The sequence below is a fragment of the Pipistrellus hanaki genome (genome assembly GCF_964339955.1).
Source record: "Pipistrellus hanaki genome assembly, chromosome: 3".
Classification (NCBI taxonomy): Eukaryota; Metazoa; Chordata; class Mammalia; order Chiroptera; family Vespertilionidae; genus Pipistrellus; species Pipistrellus hanaki.
Genome location: NC_140505.1, coordinates 93,034,986 through 93,051,766, shown reverse-complemented (window position 1 = coordinate 93,051,766; position 16,781 = coordinate 93,034,986). Strand labels below are relative to the sequence as shown.

General features: G+C 40.2%; 1 protein-coding gene across 4 annotated transcripts in view; it reads left to right on the top strand.

The window, feature by feature from the left end:
- The window catches only part of SLC25A18 (solute carrier family 25 member 18), a 44,040-nt gene continuing 27,259 nt past the window's right edge, over positions 1 to 16,781 (top strand). For 2 of the 4 annotated variants that reach the window (XM_084878617.1, XM_084878618.1), the window contains exon 1: positions 16 to 241. The gene's annotated coding sequence lies outside the window, so the exon portion shown is untranslated. Of the gene's footprint in view, positions 242 to 16,781 lie in introns of all 4 variants that reach the window. The other 2 variants (XM_084878615.1, XM_084878616.1) reach the window with 2 other exon arrangements.

The window sequence follows — 16,781 nt, the reverse complement described above, 5'->3', positions numbered from 1 at the left end:
CCCTTGAGCAAATCTCAGCCATAATTTTTGTTCCAGTCATACCAACAACCAAGTCAACAGCCACCTGGAGAGACAGGGCTGACTACAGCTCTTCTGGGGGTTTCATTCAAAACCCAACCTGTTTGAAGGTGAAAGGGCTGTGGGTGTGAAGAGGCAGGGCCACAAACAAAATAAGGATTCAGCAGTAATCTGGCCTATATCTTGGCATCCAGAAAAGTCAGACGGTTCTTACTGAAAACAGGTAAGTTTTTGTGTTGTCTGACTGTATCAAGCTCGGAATCGGCAGGCAAATGAACAGTTGAGGAATAGGTCAGAACAATCAGCAGGAAAAGGTTTCATCTCTCTTCTGCTGCTTTGAGTAGGAAGGTAGCAGGCAAGAGGAGGTGGCTCCCTCGTTGGACATCTAAGTCCGGAAGCAGATATTTCCTGGCACTGCTTGTGTAAGGGACTCATACCTGGAGAGCTCTCCTTGCTCTGCTTATTAGAGGAAGGGAGAGATGATGGTTGTTATGCCCAGATTCCAGGGTCTCCAAATGACCACCAGGGAGCCAGTCGAATCCGATGCAATAACAAAGAGTCTTTATTGCAAACCGGTTTGGGCTCCCTGTCCACCGCAGGCCTGGTCCCCCAAAACTGCCCTCCCCTGCTGGCCATCTTGTGGCAGCCATATTTGACCACATGGGGGTGGCCATCTTATGCAAGGGCTTGAGGGTTAATTTGCATATTACCTCTTTATTATCTAGGATTTTAAAATATGATATTACTCATGTTGCAATAAAATTTCCCAAACATTTATCTCAGTTTGGTTTTTGTACTTTTCACAGTCCAGCAATGAATCATATACCCTTGATAAGTACTGACTTTAGGAAGGATGAACTAGATGACTGACTAGTGTTTGTGTGTGTGGGGGGGGGGGGGGGGGATAGGAATAGAAAGAAGAAAGGATAAGTCAATGATGATATGTAGATTTGACCTGGATAACTGAATGGCTACTGTGCTGTTCTCAGAGACAAGGAACCAGGAGGAGGAGCAGCAGGTCTGAAAGGGCAGGTGTGAGTTGGAAGAGGGGAGGGTTGGATGTACCAGTGCATGGCTGAACCAGTGGTGTGGGAATGACCAGAGGCAGTTCAAATTAAGGTGTGAGGTTCCGCAGACAGCCTGAACTGAACAAACTTGGGAATCATAAGCAACTAGACCATAATCAAAGCCCAGAAGAAGATAGGCTTGCTCTGCATGGCTGCGTGGAGGGAAAGGAGTAGGGAACCTTGGCCAGGATTCTGTCGGCACCAGTGACCAAGTGACATCGGTCACAGGAGGCTGAGGAGCCACAGGAGATAGAGTGTTTTACATGGAGGGTGAAAAGTGGTGCTATCTGAAGAGCTCAAAAGCCTTGGTCTGCTCTGGTCCCTGTAGCTCACCACCTAGAACCATTTTTCTAAATAGATTTGTCTTTGAACAAATTCACCCCATTGGGTGAGACAACAACCTTCTGTCCCTCCTAGTTGGTGTGGTTCAATTGGTTGATCATCAACCCATGCACCAAGAGGTCATTGGATCTATTCCCAATCAGGGCACATGTTTGGCTTGCAATATTAATCCCCATTAGGGGGTGTGCAGGAGGTAGCCAATCAATGTTTCTCATTGATATTCCTATCTCTCCTTCTCCCATCCTCTCTCTCTAAAATCAATAAAAACTTTTTTTTTAAGTTATGTTCCAGCTGACTCTTGACTTGGCATCCGTTCTACCACCCTAATCCTTCTCTCTTCACTTCATTGACCTTTCATCCAAAATTTACTTTTCTCAACCCATTCTTTCAGAGCATTGTCCTTATACTACATTCAGTGTGGTAGTATTCCTCTTAAAAACATTCAGTGTGTGTGTGTTTTCATATTAGAATGTTTATAAAACAAGGTCAACATCTGAAGTTACCCTTTCTTTCCAAATCTTCTCTGGAAAAGAATGTGTTCTTCAGCTTAGACTTAGAATTTATTTCTTTAATCTTTATTACTGAAAGTATTACATATGACCCCTTCTAACCCACTCCTGTCCCCCACCCCAGGCCTTCATTTGTCTGTGTCCTTGGGTTATGCATATATGCATACAAGTTCTTTAGTTAATCTTTTTCCAACTACCCACACTCTCCCCCATGCTTCTATGTCTCTGGATCTATTTTATTCATCAGTTTATTTTGATCATTAGATTCCACATATGAGTTAGATCATGTGCTGGGGTTCTTGTCCCAGCATTACAAAGGGTTCAGCAATCTGGAAAAAGGCTGTGAGTAGATTAAGAAAGAGCCCAGAGCCGAAATATAGTTTTTTTTTTTGTTTTGTTTTTTTTTTTTTTTTTTTAAATTATTTCATTGTAACTTTATTTTATTTGTTTAATAATGCAATTATGTGAAATAACAAATATTTATATCCAATTTCATATTCTTGACAGAATACATAATAAGACAGTTATTATTTGTACATGTATCAGAATTTTTCTTTTTTATTTTATTTATTTTTTTTTTAAATCAATCTTTATTGTTCATATTATTACAAAGGTTCCTCATTTCTTCCCCCCTCCACCAGGTTCCCACCCCACCCTCTGCCCCCTCCCCATCCCCCATTGTCCTCATCCATAGGTGCACAGTTTATGTTCAGTCTCTTCCTCCCTCCCTTTCCCCGATAGTAAATCCCTTTTCAGATAGTAAATCTGTTACTTAGCATTTTCTCATATCAATAATACCTCCACATTCCCAATGATACACTTCACACAAAAGATATTTTCAAATAGGTCAACCAGCCTCATCCAGGCCCCACCCAAGGCACTCACAGATCAACACCCCAGCGCTATACTAACTCAACACATTCAGATCTAAGCTTTCATCACTTGATTCAGCAGACCCTCAAGTTCCCGCAAAAGTTTCCAGCCATGTCTGAGAGGCAGCCGTGGGCAGGTACAGGCGAGGAGCGAGCTGTTTTGGGCCTGGCTGCTCCGGGCCTGGCCTCTGTTGCTCTGGTTCGTTCCACAACCAGCTGCTCCGTGTCTGGTCACTGCCGCTCCCGACCTAGTTGCTCTGGACTTGGCTGTTGCTGCTACAGGCCTGGCCGCAACAGACCCGGCTGCTCTGGGCCCGGTTGCTCCGGTCCCGGCCGCTCCGGGCCTGAAGAGCCGAAATATAGTTTTGAAAGGCATTGGGAGTTAGGGGAGCTTTAGCTAAAGGAGCTAAAGATTTTCCTCATCTCAGGACATTTTATTAACACGGTTTTTCCTAAGGCAAGGTGGAGACATACACTTCGAAGGGTAGGGTTTCAAAGGTTAGGGTTAACAGAGGCCTTGTCAGATTGGGGAATAGCCTACAGCTGTTCAGGTGTTTGGCCAACAGGAGGCAATAACATGTAGATTAAGAAGCCCTGAGCTATCTGGAAGTAAACAATCATTTTATTCAGGTTTGGGGGAAGTGCCTTTTCAGCTGTTCCAACAGGTAATTACATATGTGACTTAGCCCTTGTTGAGCCCCCAAGTTTTATCAACCTTTTGATAAAAGTCTTGTAATTATGACATGCTGGAAGTGGCTCCCGGCAATCATATGATACTTATCTTTCTCTGACTGGCTTATTTTGCTTAGCATAATACTCTTCAGGTCCATCTGTGCTGTGGCAAATGTAAGAGTTCTTACTTTTTTATTTTTTATTTATTATTATTTTTTTAAATATTTTTATATTGATTTTGTACAGAGAGGAAGGGAGAGAGATAGAGAGTTAGAAACATCGATGAGAGAGAGTCATCGATCAGCTGCCTCTTGCACACCCCCTACTGGGGATATGCCCGCAACCAAGGTAGTACATGCCCTTGACCGGAATCGAACCTGGGACCCTTCAGTCCCCAAGCCGACGCTCTATCCATTGAGCCAAACCGGTCTTGGCATAACTTTTTTAGAGCTGTGTAGTATTTCATTGTGTAAATGTACTACACCTTTTTATAAGTACCATGCACTAACCGATTGCACCACTGGAGCTCCTGTATTACACCTTTTTAATCCACTCATCTGCTAATGGGACCTTGGGCTGTTTTTAAATCTTAGCTATTGTAAATCGCACTGCTATAAACACAGGGGTGCATGTATTCTTTATGGTTGGTGTTTTAGGATTCTTAGGACATATTCCTAGAAGTGGAGTCACAGGGTCAAATTGGATTTCCAGTTTTTATTTTTTGAGGAAAGTCCATACTGCTTTCCATATTGGCTGTACCAGTTTTCATTCCCACCAGCAGTGTACTAGGTTTCCCTTCTCTCCATATCCTCGCCAACACTTGGCCATTTGTTGATTTGTTGATGATAGCCATTCTGACAGGTATGTATTAAGTGATACTTCATACTTGTTTTAATTTGCATCTCACTGATGATTAATGACTTTGAGCATTTTTTCATATGTCTCTTAGCCTTTTATAATAATCCACAGTGGACATACAGAATCAATTTAGGTCCTTTGCCCATTTTTTAATTGGATTATCTTCCCTTTGTTAAATTGCATGAGTTCCATATATATTTTGGAAATTAACCCTGTATAGGATGAATCATTGACAAACCATGCAGTGGGTTGTCTTTTCATTTTGTTGATGGTTTCTTTTGCTGTGCAGAAGATCTTTATTTTGATATAGTCCTACTTATATATTTTCTCTTTAGTTTCCTTTATCCTAATAAATGTATTGATAAACATATTGCTATGAGAGATGTTTGAGATTTTGGTGCCTATGGTTTCTTCTAGGATTTTGATTGTTTAAAAACTTACATGTAAGTCTTTTATCCATTTTGAGGGTTTTGTGTGTGTGTGTGTGTGTGTGTGTGTGTGTGTCTGTGTGTGTGGTGTAAATTGGTGGTCTAGTTTCATTTTTTTTTTTTGCATGTGTCAGTCCAATTTTCCCAGCACCATTTGTTGAAGTCTGTCTTTATTCCATTGCATGCTCTTGTCTCCTTTGTCAAATATTGAGTATAATGGCTTGAGTCAATTTCTGGGTTCTCTATTCTGTTCCATTGATCTAGATGCTTGTTCTTTTGCCAATACTAGGCTTTTTAAAAATATTTTTTGATTGATTTAATAGAGAAAGAGTGAGGGAGAGAGAGATTCAGTAATGAGAGAGATGATTGACTGCCTCCTGCATGCACTAAACTGGGCATTGAGCCCACAACCCACGCATGTGCCCTGACTGGGAATTGAATCATGATCTCCTGGTTCATAGATCAATGCTCAACCACTGAGCTACACCGGCTAAGCAGTGCTAGGCTGTTTTTAGTACATTGACTTTGTAGTATAACTTGATATCTGGTATTGTGATTCCTCCAACTTTGTTCTTCTTTCTCAAGATTGCTGTGGATATTTGGGGTCTTTTTGGTTTCATATAAATTTTTGGAGTGTTAGATCTGTGAAATATGATATTGGTATGTTAATAGGGATTGCACTGAATCTGTGGATTGTTTTGGGTAGTATATACATTTTAATGATGTTGATTCTAATACAGTATTTTCTTCTACTTGTTTATATCTTCCTCTATCTCTATTTTCAACAATCCTGTAGTTTTCCAAGTTCAGGTCTTTTAGTTCCTTGGATAAGTTTATCTCTAAGTTTCTTTTTTGTTGTTGTTGCAATAGTAAAAAGGAGCCCTAACTGGTTTGGCTCAGTGGATAGAGTGTTGGCCTGCAGACTGAAGGGTCCCAGATTCGATTCCAGCTGGGGACATATACCTTGGTTGTAGGCACATCCCCAATAGGGGGTGTGCAGGAGGCAGCTGATTGATGTTTTTCTCTCATTGATGTTTCTAGCTCTCTATCCCTCTCTCTTCCTCTCTGTAAAAAAAAAATCAATAAAATACATATTTTTAAAAAATATAGTAAAAAGGATTGTTTTTTATTTTCTCTAAGAGTTCTTTATTGGTGTATAAAAATGCCATAATTTTCTGGGTGTTAATTTTGTATACTGCTAAATTGCCGGATTCATTTATTAAATCAAGTAGTTTTTTTATGGATGACTTTTTTTTCTCTTGTCTGATCACTATGGCTAGGACTCCCAGTACTATGTTGAACAAGAGTGGTGAAAGTGGGCATCCCTGTCTTGTTCCTGCACTTGGGGAAAATGGTTTTAGTTTTTGCCCATTAAGTATGATGTTGGCTATAGGTTTGTCATATAGCTTTTATTCTATTGAGGTATGTTCCCTCTATTCCCACTTTGCTGAGAGTTTTTGTAAAAAATGGGTGTTAGATTTTATGGAATTATATTTCTGTAACAATTGATATGATCATGTGATTTTTGTCTCTCAATTTGTTTATGTGATGTATCACATTTATTAATTTGCAAATATTGTACCAGCCTTGCATTCCTGGAATAAATCCCACTTAGTCATGGTGTATGATCTTTTTAATTTATTGCTGGATCCGGAGGATCCAAGATGGCTGCCCAGGTAAACACCTAACTGCAGCTGCACACAACAATTTAAATAAAATACAACTAAAATACAAAATGGACATTACCCAGAACTACAGGAAAGTCGACTGACTGGAAATTCTACAACGAGAAGGAAAGAGAAAACCAGAAGGAAAAGACGAGTAGCTGTAAAAGCCTGCGCCGCCAAGAGGACAGAGCCAGAGAGGAGGGGCGGCTGAGTGCCTGGCTGGCGTTCCCTACCCGGAAGGAGATAAAAGCTCCGGACTGTGCTGAACCCCAGATCCGACAGCACTGAACCCCAGTTCTAGGCCAGACCCCGGGGACCCAGGCTCATACAGACGGAGCCTGGGCTGTAAGGTGGAAACCCAGGGGAGCGGCGAAAGGAAGTCCCGGAGGCATGCACATTGCGCACAGAGAACAGACGGTTGACTGTGCCACTGATTGCCTTAGCGGGAAGGAGACAAAAGCTCCAGACTGCTCTGAACTCCACTTACAGCTCCACTTCCAACTGAACTGAACCCCAGTTCCGGGCTCATTGGGGGAGAGCCTAGACTGTTTGGTAGCAGGTGAAACTCAAGGGCACCTTTCTCTCAGAGGTGCTTGTAGTGAGTACTGAAGGACTCTAAGGAATACTGAGACTGAGGAGCCTCATAGGGTGGGGCTGACGGAAGCCAAGGCTGTAGGCTCCACCTTGAAACTCTGCCCCATCCAAGCTGAACACAGAGACTTTTAAGGCTACCGACTCAGGGAAGCTGCGAAAACTTATAAGGTTTTTCAAGAATTTCCTAGAAAAGGCCGATAAAATAAACGAGACCTATGAGGATATGAAAAAGGATCAACTAGAAATAATAAGGGATCAACAGGAAATAATAAGGGATCAACAAGAAATAATAAGGGATCTACAAGAAATAAAGAATACATTGTCTGAAATAAAAAATATTATACAGAGTCCTAAAAACAGAATGGAAGATCACAAGAATCAAGTCAAAGATTTGGAACACAAAGAGCCAGAAGACACTCCTCCGCAGAAGCAAGAAGACAAGAGAATCCAGAAAGTTGAAGATAGTGCAAGAAACCTCTGAGACAACTTCAAGCCAACCAATATCAGAATTATGGGGGTCCCAGAAGAAGAGAGAGAGCAATATATCAAAAACATACAGAAAGAAATAGTGACAGAAAATTTCCCCCACCTGGTGAAAGAATTAAACTTACAAGTCCAGGAAGCACATAGAACCCCAAACAAAAGGAATCCAAAGAAGACCACACCAAGACACATTATAATTAAAATTCCAAGAGCAAAGGACAAAGAGAGAATATTAAAAGCAGCAAGAGCAAAGCAGGTAGTTACCTATAAAGGAGCACCTATACAATTGTCAGCTGATTTATCAACAGAAACCATGCAGGCCAGACGGGAATGGCAAGAAATATTCAAGGTGATGAATAGCAAGAACCTACAGCCAAAAATAATCTATCCAGCAAAGCTATCACTCAGAATCGAAGGCCAAATAAAGAGCTTCACAAATAAAAAAAAAAAAAAGCTAAAGGAGTTCATCACCACCAAACCAGAATTATATGAATTGCTGAAGGGGGTTCCTTAGGAAGAGGAAGAAAATAAAGATAAAAATTATGAACAACAAATATGTAACTATCAACAAGTGAATCTAAAAACCAAGGGAATTAAAAAAACATATGATGAACAATATTAACTGGTGAATATAATACAATAGGATCAGAGGTATGGAAGGGGAGTGAACTAACGATTCTCGGGGAAAAGGGGAGAGGGGGGTGTGGGAAGAGACTGAACATAAACTGTGCACCTATGGATGAGGACAATGGTGGGTGGAAAAAGGGAAGAGGGTGGGGTGGAGGGGAGCAATGGAGGGGGGAAAAATTAGGAACATTTGTAATAATATGAACAATAAAGATTATTAAAAAAATAATTTTTTTTAATAAGTTTTTATTTTTCATATTATTACAAATGTTCCTTCCCCCCCCACCACCACCATTGCTCTCCTCCACCAGGTTCCCACCCCACCCTCTGCCCTTTCCCCTCTCCCCATTGTCCTCATCCATAGGTGCACAGTTTATGTTCAGTCTCTTCCCATGCCCCCCTCTCCCCTTTTCCCCAAGAATCGTCAGTTCACTCCCCTTCCATACCTCTGATTCTATTATATTCAACAGTTAATATTGTTCATCAGATTTTTTTAATTTCCTTGGTTTTTAGATTCACTTGTTGATAATTACGTATTTGTTGTTCATAATTTTTATCTTTGTTTACTTTCTCTTCTGAAAGAACCCCCTTCAGCAATTCATATAATTCTGGTTTGGTGGTGATGAACTCCTTTAGCTTTTTTTTATTAGTGAAGCTCTTTATCTGGCCTTCGATTCTGAGTGATAGCTTCGCTGGGTAGCTTATTTTTGGCTGTAGGTTCTTGCTATTCATCACCTTGTATATTTCTTGCCATTCCCTTCTGGCCTGCATGGTTTCTGTTGAGAAGTCAGCTGACAATCGTATAGGTGCTCCTTTATAAGTTATTACCTTCTTTGCTCTTGCTTCTTTTAATATTCTCTCTTTATCTTTTGCTCTTGGAATTTTAATAATGATGTGTCTCGGTGTGGTCCTCTTTGGATTCCTTTTGTTTGGAGTTCTGTGCACTTCCTGGACTTGTAAGTCAAATTCTTTCACCAGGTGGGGGAAGTTTTCTGTCACTATTTCTTTCAGTATGTTTTCGATATCTTGCTCTCTCTCATCTTCTGGAACCCCCATAATTCTGATGTTGGTTCGCTTGAAGTTGTCCCAGAGGTTTCTTACATTATCTTCAATTTTCTGGATTCTCTTGCCTTCTAGCTTCTGTGGAGGAGTGTCTTCTGGCTCTTTATGTTCCAAATCTTTGACTTGATTCTTGCGATCTTCCCTTCTGTTTTTAGGACTCTGTAGAATATTTTTTATTTCAGACAATGTATTCTTTATTTCTTGTTGTTCCCTTATCATTTCTTGATGGTCTCTTTTCATATCCTCATAGGCCTTATCCATCTTTTCTAGGAAATTCTTGAAAAACCTTATAAGCGTAGATTTGAACTCTATATCCAGACGCTTTTTGTCCTCCATTTCTTTCGTTTGTGATCTATTTTGTTGTCGCATTTCGCAGTTACAGATGGGACGGGATTTCAGGGTGGAGCCTGCAGCTTTGGCTTCCGTCAGCCCCGCCCTATGCGGGTCCTTCAGTGCTCGCTGCCGGCGCCTCTGAGAGAAAGGTGCCCTCGATTTTCGCCTGCTGCCAAACAGTCTATGCTCTCCCCCAATGAGCCCGGTATTGGGGTTCAGTTCAGTTGGAAGTGGAGTTGGAGGTGGCGTTCACAGCAGTCTGGAGCCCCAGTCTCCTTCCCGTCAGGGCAATCCCGCGGCACAGCGAACCGTCCCTTCTCTGGGGGCAGTGTGCGCGCCTCTGGGACCTCCTTTCTCCGCTACCCCGGGGTTCCGACTTACAGCCCAGCTCCCTATGGCTGAGCCTGAGTCCCCGGGGTCTGGCCCAGAACGGGGGTTCAGAGCAGTCAGGGGCCCAGCACAGTTGGAGTTTTCTCTCCTTCCCGCTTGGGAACGCCCGCCAGGCACTCGGCCTCCCTCCTCTCCGGCTCCGTCCTCTCCGCGCGCGCCGCGTGTCTCCGTACCTTAGGCTTTTACAGCTCCTCCGTGCTTCCTTCTGGTTTTCTCCTTGCTTCTTGTTGTAGGATTTCCAGTCAGTCGACTTTCCTGTAGTTCTGGGTAATGTCCATTTTATATTTTAGTTGTATTTTATTAAAATTGTTGTGTGCGGCTGCGGCTAGTTGCCTACCCGAGCAGCCATCTTGGATTCTCTCCCCCCAAAAAAATAATTTATTGCTGGATCTAATTTGCTAATATTTTGTTGAGGATTTTAGAATCTATGTTCATCAGGGATATTGGCCTGTAATTTTCTTTCTTTGTAGCATCATTATCTGGTTTGGGAATTAGGATAATGCTGGCCTCATAAAAAGAACTTGGAAGTGTTTCTTCCTCTTGAATTTTTTTGAATAGTTTGAGGAGGACAAATGTTAGTTTTTCTTTGAATGTTTTGTAAAACTCCCCTATGAAGCCTTCTGGACTAGGGCTTTTGTTTGCTGGAAGGTTTTTTAAATTACTGCTTCAATTCTATCAGTAGTTATTGGCCTATTCTGGTTTTTGAGTCTTCCTAATTGAGTTTGGGAAGATTGTATATTTCTAAGAATATGTTCATTTCATCCAGGTTGTCCAGTTTGTTGGAATAAAGTCATTTATAATATTTTTTACAATCCTTTGTATTTCTATGAGGTCAGTTGCTACTTCACCTCTTTCATTTATGACTTTTTAAAATGTAATAAATCTTTATTGTTCAGATTATTACAATTGTTTCTCTTTTTTTCCCCCTGTAGCTCCCATCCACCAGGTTCCTACTCCACCCTCTGTCCTTACCTTCCTGCCCCCACTGTCCTCATCCCATAGGTATATACTTTTTTTCCAGTGTCTTCCCGCACCCCTTTCTATGCCCCTGATTCTATTATATTCACCAGTTAATACTGTTCATCAGATTTTTTATTCCCTTAGTTTTTAGATTCACTTATTGATAGATTATTTGTGTTCCTAATTTTATCTTTATCTTTTTCTTCTTCTTCCTCTTCTCAAAAAATAACTTTCAGCATTTCATATAATTCTGGTTTGGTGGTGATGAATTCCTTTAGCTTTTTCTTGTCTGTGAAGCTCTTTATCTGACCTTCAATTCTAAATGATAGCTCTGCTGGGTAGAGTAATCTTGGTTGTAGTTTCTTGCTGTTCATCACTTTGAATATTTCTTGCCATTCCTATCTGGCCTATTTCTGTTGATAAATCAGCTGACAATTGTATGGGTGCTCTCCTGTAGATAAGTAACTGTTTTTCTCTTGCTGTTTTTAATATTTTCTCTTTGTCCTTTGCTCTTGGCATTTTAATTATGATGTGTCTTGGTGTGGTAATCTTTGGATTCCTTTTATTTGGGGTTCTGTGCGCTTCCTGGACTTGTAAGTCTAATTCTTTCACCGGGTGGGGGAAGTTTTCTGTCACTATTTCTTCAAATAGGTTTTCAGTATTTTTCTCTGTCTCTTCTTCTGGGACCCCCATAATTCAGATGTTGGTCCCAGAGGCTTCTTACACTATCTTCAACTTTTTGGATTCTTTTTTCTTTTTGCTTTTCCGGAGGAGTGTTTGTTGTTGTTGTTGTTGTTGTTGTTGTTTTAATATATTTTATTGATTTTGTACAGAGAGGAAGAGAGAGGGATAGAGAGTTAGAAACATTGATGAGAGAGAGTCATCGATCAGCTGCCTCTTGCACACCCCCAACTGGGAATATGCCAGCAACCAAGGTACATGCCCTTGACCGGAATCGAACCCGGGACCTTTCAGTCCCCAAGCCGACGCTCTATCCATTGAGCCAAACCAGTTTCAGCGGAGAAATGTTTTTTTGCTTCTTGACATTCCAAATCTTTGACTTGATTCTTGCGATACTCTAGTCTGCTTTTAGGTCTCTGTATAATATTTTTTATTTCAGTAAGTGTATGCTTAATTTTTAGTTGATCCTTTTTCATATCTTCAGAGTTCTCATTAAACTTATTGGCTTTTTCTAGGAAATTCTTGAAAAACCTTATAACTGTGGTTTTGAACTCTATATCCAGTCTTTTGCTTTCATCCATTTCCTCCATTTGTGGCCTGCCTCTTTGTCTCTACATTTTGGCTGCTTCTCTGAGTTGATGAAGTGGCTTTGTGTGCTAAGGTGTCCTATAGTGTCCAGTGGCTCAGCCTCCCCAGTTACCTGAGGTGGACACTCTTGGCGCACCCCTTTGTGCGCTGTATGTGCAGTCTTGTTGTAGTTAAGCCTTGATTGTTGTTATCACTGGGGGAAGTTGACCTCCATGCCAATTGGCTGTGAGGATCAGCAGTGTCTCCTCTGGGAGAGCCTCTGTGCTCCGCTTGGATGGGGTGGAATCTCAAGGCTGAGCAGACAGCCTTGGTTTCCTGGAAGCCCCACCATGGCTGCACCCACCTCTGAGAGAAGGCTGCCCTGAGTTTCGCCCACTGCCAGACAGTCCAGTTTCTTCCCGAATGAGTTTGGGTACCCAAAAGTCTCACCTGGAACTGGAGTTCAGTGGAGTCAGGAAGTTTTGTTTCCCTCTTGATTGAAGAAGCTAGCCATGCGCATTTGCTGCTGGTCTTCAGCACAGTGAGTCTCTGGGCAGTGCTGTGAGTCTCCGGGCAGCGTGGGTCTGCCAGCCACATATTCAGCCACCCACCCTCCCCACACGCGTGCGTGGGCCTTTGCACCTGTCCTCCACAGTTCCTTGGGGTTACAGTGTCCTTTTATCTTTCCTTCTAGTTGTAGAATTTCCACTCAGCCAGCTTTCCGGTGGTTCTGGACGGTGTCCACTCTGTCTTCCAGTTGCAGTTTTGAAATTGTTTTGCTAGGCAGCAGTTTACCTTATGTCACCATCTTGGTTTCTTTCATTTCTGATTTTATTGATTTGGGTCCTCTCTCTTTATGTCTTGATGAGTCTGCCCACTATCATCATTCTTGTTCAACATAGTACTGGAAGTCCTAGCCATGGTGATAAGATAAGTAGAAAAAATGAAAGACATCCTCACTGAAATTAGTTTGGCTTAGTGGATGGAGTGTCAGCCTGTGGACTGAAGGGTCTCAGGTTCGATTCCAGTCAAGGGCATGTGCCTTGGCTGCGGGCACATCCCCTGTGGGGGGTGTTCAGGAGGTAGCTGATCGATATTTTCTCTAATCGATGTTTCTGGCTCTCTGTCCCTCTCCCTTCCTCTCTGTAAAAATCAATAAAATATATTTTAAAAATAAATAAATAAAAAATAAAAGACATCTAAATTGGAAAGGAGGAAATTAAACTCTCATATTTTCTCAGATGACATAGTATTGTACATAGAAAACCCTAATGACTCCATCAATAAAACTACTTGATTTAATAAATGAATTCGGCAATGTTGCAAGATACAAAATTTATACCCAGAAATCTATGACATTTTTATACACCAATAATGAACGCTCAGAGAAAATAAAAAACAATCCTTTTTACTATTGCAACAACAACAAAAAAAGATACTTTGGAATTAACTAACCAAGGAAGTAAATAAATCAATCTTGTTTATCTTTTCAAAGAACCAAAGAACCAGCTCTCTCTCTCTCTCTCTCTCTCTCTCTCTCTCTCTCTCTCTCTATATATATATATATATATATATATATATATATGTGTGTGTGTGTGTGTGTGTGTGTATACATATATATATACATATATATATATATATATATATATATATATATATATTTACTTCTACTCTGATCTTTATTATTTCCTTACTTCTACTTACTCTGGGCTTTTCTAGTTGATCCCTTTCTAGTTCTTTAAGTTGTAGGATTAGATAATTTATTAAACGTTTTTGGGATTTTTTTTTTTTTTTTTTTTTTTTTTTAGGTAAGCCTGTAATGCAGTAAACTTCCATCTCAGGACTGTTTTTCCTGTGTTGCATAGATTTTGGTTTGTTCAGTGTTCATTTTCATTTGCTTCCAGGGTGTTTTTTATTTCTTCTTTGATCTTATTGGTAACCCATTCATTATTTAATAACATGCTATTTTGCTTCCATGTGTTTGAATGTTTTTATTATAGTTGATTTCTAATTTTATGCCATTGTGATCTGAGAAGATGCTTGATATGATTTAAGTCTTCTTGAACTTGTAGAGACTTAGTTTGTGTCCTATCATGTTGCCTATCTTTGAAAATGTCCCATGTGAACTTGAGAAAAATATATATTCTGTAGCTTTGAGGTGAAATGTTCTAAAGATGTCAATTAATTCCATCTGATCTAGTGTGTCATTAGGATGGCTATTTCCTTGTTGAATTTATGTATAGAAGATCTATCCAGTGATGTCAGTGGGGTGTTAAACTCCCCTACTATGATTGTATTTCTGTTGATCTCTTCATTAAAATCCTCCAGAAGTTTTTAAAAATATATATATATTTAGATGCTCCTGTATTGGGTGCATATATGTTTACCAGAGTTATATCCTCTTATTGTTTTGATTCCTTTAGTATTATGACATGACCTTCATTATCTCTTGTTATGGACTTCTTTTGGAAGTCTATTTTGTCAGATGTGACTATTGCTACGCTAGCTTTTTTTTTTTTTTCCATTTGCCTGGAAATTTTTTTCCATCTCTTAATTTCCATTCTGTGTGAGTCCTTTTGCTAAGGTGATTCCCTTGTAGGCAGCATATATATGGGCCATGCTTAAATCCATTCATTTACCCTGTGTCTTTTCATTGGAGCATTTAAGCCATTTACTTTTTTAAAGACATTTATATATATATATATATATATATATATATATATATATATATATATATATATATTTTTTTTTTTAATATATTTTATTGATTTTTTACAGAGAGGAAGGGAGAGAGATACAGAGTAGAGAGTTAGAAACACCGATGAGAGAGAGTCATTGATGAGCTGCCTCTTGCACGCCCCCTACTGGGGATGTGCCTGCAACCAAGGTACATGCCCTTGACTGGAATCGAATCCAGGATCTTTCAGTCTGCAGGCCGATGTTCTATCCACTGAGCCAAACCGGTTTCGGCTAAAATATATTTTTGTTGACTGCTGAGAGAGGGAGAGAGAGATAAAAACATCAATGATGAGAGAGAACCACTGATCAGCTGCCTCCTGCATGCCCCCTAATAGGGATTGAGCCCCAACCCAGGCATGTGCCATTAATATTTACATTTATGGGTTATTATTTGATAGGTACTTACTTATTGCCATTTTTATTCTTGATGCCTGTGTTCTCTTTCTATTTCTTCTCATTACAGCAGTCCCTTTAGCATTTCTTGCAGTGCTTGTTTGTAATAATAAATTCTTTCAGCCTTTTTATGTCTGCAAAAATCCTAATTTCATCTTTGATTTTGAATGATAGCCTTGCTGGATAGAATAGTCTTGGGTTCAGTCCCTTGGTTTTCATTACCTTGTATACTTCATGCCATTCTTTTCTGGCATGAAGTGTTTTTATTGAGAAGTCAGGTGACAGTCTAACGGCAGCTACCTTGAAGGTAACTTTCTGACTCTCTCTTGCAGCTGGTAGGTAAGATTCTTTCTTTGCCTTTAATGTTTGCCATTTTAATTATGATGTGCCTGGGTTTGGGTCTTTTGGGATTCATATTTATTGGAACTCTCTGTGTTTCCTGAAGTTGAGTGACTTTTTCCTTCAGGTTAGGAAAATTTTCTTCCATTATTTCTTTAAACAGATTCTCTATTCCTTTCTCAGATTCTGCTCCTTCTAGTACTCCTATAATGTGAATGTTGTTATATTTCACATTGTCCCAAAACTCCCTTAGACTCCTCCTGCTTTTTAAAAAAAAATCCTTCCCACATTTCTTTTTATTTTTTAATTTTTTAATTTTTAAATAAATCTTTATTGTTCATATTATTACAAATGTTCTTCATTTTTTTCCCCTCCATGGCTCCCCTCCACCAGGTTCCCACCCCACCCTCTGCCCTTTCCCCACCCCCCATTATCCTCATCCATAGGTGCACAGTTTTTGTTCAGGCTCTTCCTGCACCTCCCACTCCCCTTTTCCCCGAGAATCGTCAGTCCACTCCCCTTCCGTACCTCTGATTCTATTATATTCACCAGATAATATTGTTCATAAGATTTTTTAATTCCCTTGGCTTTTAGTTTCATTTGTTGATAGTTACGTATTTGTTTTATCATAACTTTTATCTATTATCTTCTTCCTCTTCCTAAAGAACCCCTTTCAGCAATTCATATAATTCAGGTTTGGTGGTGATGAACTCCTTTAACTTTTTTTTATTTGTGAAGCTCTTTATCTGGCCTTCGATTCTGAGTGATAGCTTTGCTGGGTAGAGTATTTTTGGCTGTAGGTTCTTGCTATTCATCACCTTGAATATTTCTTGCCATTCCCATCTGGCCTACATGGTTTCTGTTGATAAATCAGATGACAATCGTATGGGTGCTCCTTTATAGGTAACTACCTGCTTTGCTCTTGCTGCTTTTAATATTCTCTCTTTTTCTTTTGCTCTTGGAATTTTAATTATGATGTGTCTTGGTGTGGTCCTCTTTGGATTCCTTTTGTTTGGAGTTCTGTGCGCTTCCTGGACTTGTAAGTCTAATTCTTTCACCAGGTGGGGGAAGTTTTCTGACACTATTTCTTCCAGTATTCTTTCGGTATCTTGCTCTCTCTCTTCTTCAGGGACCCCCATAATTCTGATGTTGGTTCGTTTGAAATTGTCCCAGAGGTTTC